This window comes from Felis catus, chromosome B1 (assembly GCF_018350175.1).
Source record: "Felis catus isolate Fca126 chromosome B1, F.catus_Fca126_mat1.0, whole genome shotgun sequence".
Lineage (NCBI taxonomy): Eukaryota > Metazoa > Chordata > Mammalia > Carnivora > Felidae > Felis > Felis catus.
The window spans coordinates 194477120-194480937 of NC_058371.1; the positions used below are offsets into that span (position 1 = coordinate 194477120).

The window sequence follows — 3818 nt, forward strand, 5'->3', positions numbered from 1 at the left end:
CTATAGCCAAATACATCTTTTAATCTTTGGTGTTCCTACAACTTTAGCCCATTTGTCATTTCCCAGGGGAAGTATACACACACACACACACACACACACACACACACAAGCTTGCTTCCCTAAGCCATACCTTCCAGGAAAAGGATGATAATGCAACATAAGGAAGTGGCACTTTTGAACCAGAGCTCACACACAGGAGAATTACTATAATTCCAATCCCTTTAACTTTCCTTCTTTCCCCTTCAAGATCCCTGAAAATCCACATATTCTTTTGGGTGATTAGTATAGTGCTTTTCTGGCAGTGCTGGGACTGATTTCTATTTTCTTCCCTGTGGCTGTAGCCAGAGCTGCTGATTCTGTCTTGGATTCAGCTCTCTGAGACCACAGCCTCTGGACCCTGGCACCCATTGCGGCACTGTAGCTCTGGTTGGGGTGGGAAGCAGACATTTCTCTGAGGTTAAAGCTGTCTATTTAGCTTCTCAATGTAGCAATGCTTTAGTTTCAGTTTTCTTATGGGATTTTTTTTTAGAGTTTTGGAGTGAGTTAATTAAGATCTAATTCAGGGAACACTAATGGATCCATCCTTTTTTGCACTTTAAAGATTATTATTATTATTATTATTATTATGTGCCAAATGTATTTCCTTTTTTCTGTATGAATTTTATTTTTCAATTAAAAACAATGGAATGCTTCACAAACTCGTGTGTCATCCTTGCATAGGGGCCATGCTAATCTTCTCTGTCTTGTTCTAATTTTGATACATGTGCTGCTAAAGTGAGAATTAGAGATAGTTCCTCTTTAATGCTTAGTGACACTAACAAGTGTACCCATTTTATGGATGAGAGATTAAAGGCCTAGAGAAGAGCCTTGCTCAGAGACAAGTAACCCTCTCCCTATCCTTCATTCTTATACCCTGTTGTCCCAGGTTGGATTTTCAACCTGAGTATTCAACAGATGCTAAAGCAAAGAGGCTTGCTGTGGCCTTTGGGGCTGTCTAAACGAGCTTATGTCACCAAACAGATTAGGTCTCATGTCTTCCTCAAGAGAGTATGATATTCCACTGTCAGTGGAATTATTATAAATTATTATAAATGATTCCACATTTGTGGAGAGGACTTTGTCTGGCTGATCTGTGAGGGAGCACTCTGCCACCTTCATCTCTGGAGTCTTGGAGCCCAGCTCAGTCTGGCAGATTGTAATGAACTAACCTGTCGAAAAGTGTGAGCCTGAGACATACTTTGGCTCTTTGCTCTAGTGTAAAACAGTGATTTGATCCAAGCCCCTAAAGAAGTGTACCCACGTAATCCTGTGAGTATCGTGGGACACACAGTCACCCTCCTGGTTCCCAAGCCTCTGATGCTTCAGTGGAACCACCTTGCCTACTGATGCATCAGAAATGAAAGACCAATAATAATAGCCATTCTTTATGATATGGTGATTGTATGCTCAACCCAATGGTAAGCTAATTACACATATTGTCTCATTTAGTCTTAACACATCTTTTTTTAAGCTTATTTATTTATTTTGAGATAGAGAGAGAGAGTAGGGGGAGGGGCAGAGAGAAGGACAGAGAGAATCCCAAGCAGGCTCTGTGCTGACAGCGCAGAGCCCAACGTGGAGCTCGAACCCATGAACCATGAGATCATGTCCTGAGCTGAAGTGAAGATTCAGATTCTTCACCAACTGAGCCACCCAGACAGCCCTAGTCTTAACATCTCTTAGGAAAACACTGCATTTTTCCCATTTTATAAATGAGGACACTAAAGTGCAGAAAAACTAAGTAACCTGCTAATGTCAAACTTCAAATGACAGAGTGAGGCTTCAAATCAAGACAATATGACTCCAGTACCTAAGTCTTTAAAAGAGAGATGACAAAACAATCACTTCATGACATTTCAGAAAATGTCTTGAAAACCTCATGGGGCCTTCCTTGTTTTGGCATTAACAAGGCAAGGCAGGAGGACTGGAGTTGACCCAATAGTGAGTCAGGAGTCCCAGATTCTCATCCTGACTCTGACAACTCGCATAAGCTTCTTGGACTGCGACGTCTTTATTTGTAGAATGATAGACGGAACTAGTTGCTCATGACAAAAATGTCATGGGCTTTGAAGTCAGACAAAGTCGAAAGTTGATTTTACCACATACTAACTGTGCATGCTAGGGCGGGTGGCTTAATCATTCTAAATGTCTTTTTTTTTTTTTTTCACACGTGGAGTGGGCATGTAAAACCTTATAATAAAAGCGGTTGTGGTAGATAAATGTGTTATATAAAGAGAGAAGCTCACATGGGGCTTGTGGTGGTTGCCCAGATCAGTGCTCCATGACATGGTCAGGCCCTTCAGCAGGTGGGTCTGGAAATAAGATGTGGTTCCCATAGCTCCTGTTTATTTATTTACTTCCACCTTCATTTCCATTGGCCTCCCAGGCCAAGCAACCCTTCTGATCTGTGACTATGGGGTTTGTGGTTTGAATGTTTATGAAATGTGTCTCCCTGGAAGCCACAATCAGGGCCAGGGTTCTCCCCATGGCTCCTTGTTTTAACAACTCATTTTTCTTGGCACAACCTTTGACTGCTGTGGGTATACGATTTCTGTGATCTCTCAGTATCCTCTGTCTGAAAGCATTGGGGGAGTCTGAACTAACCACCTTTCATCCTTTTGCCTTCTTGGGTTCTTTACTAAGAGAATACTGCACAAAAGGAAAAAAAAAAAGGGAAGAAAAATACTTTGTTAATAGCCAAGTATTTAGCACCCACTAATATATAGATATCTGATAATTTTGAATTAGAGTTGATAAATAAAAGAGGAAGTGAGGTGTCTTACCTCCCCCAAATTTACATGTTGGAACTCGTGGATTAAAGCATGCCTACAGGGGAAAGAACATGTAAATGGACACCAAGCTGAATATATTCACTCAACCAAGGACATGGGGTGGGAATAAGGAGGCTAACAAGGAGGAAGTCTGCCCTAGAACTGAGGCTCTGCCCAAGGGATATTTTTTCAGAAGACAAGATGAGAAAGAGATGGGGCAATGTGGGTTTCTGCCTTATAAGGGTATAGTGGCCTCATCCTCCAGTAAGTGTGGCTCAATGAATATATAATCTCTGATCAGTCAGGTCAACAATGTTTCATTCAGAGAGGGATTCAAGATGGAGTAGAAACATGAAATAGGCCTGCCATGAAAAACAATTCCAATATTTAAAGGAAAAGTTCTAGAAGTCTTCTCTTCACAAGTTATTAATCAGAAAGGACTATATTTTTTCAAATTGCCGGATGATTCACTTAAAAAATTCTTGTTAAATTTCCAGATTATCTAGGTGGAAAGAATTATTGAGGGCATCTAGTCAATCAACCAATCTATTGAATGGATAAATAAACAGGTCTCCAGAAAGAAGTGACTTGTCTAAAGTAGAAGAATTCCAGGGTCTTATATTCCTTAACCCGTATTCTTCCCCTATACTAAAGCATCTATTTAACTTTGAAATGCTATTATATTGTTTTCTTTATTCTCTTGTCCTTTTACGCTTATTCCTTCTTGTATTTTTAAAAATGTTCTTCCAATACTAATGTACATCCCACCTATATCCAGAAAGAATTTGCTTGTGTACACAGAAGACTACTAAAGGAAGAATTCATTCCAGATATATACCCAGTAGAAATAAATATGCATATCCACCAACATAATTATATACAAATGTTCATATTAGCTTTTTCTACTTTGAGAAACAACTCTTATGCATATTGACAGAAACATAGATAAATACATTTGTGATATATTTATACAATGGAAAGATACACAGCAATACAAAAGACAAACTA

The 3818-nt window shown here is 39.5% G+C and overlaps 1 non-coding gene across 1 annotated transcript; it reads right to left on the minus strand.

Moving 5' to 3' along the window:
* Positions 1-675: 675 nt before the first annotated feature.
* On the minus strand, positions 676-782 carry LOC111560284. Its single transcript, XR_002742042.1, has one exon. It is a non-coding gene; the product is annotated as a U6 spliceosomal RNA (small nuclear RNA).
* Positions 783-3818: the final 3036 nt, after the last annotated feature.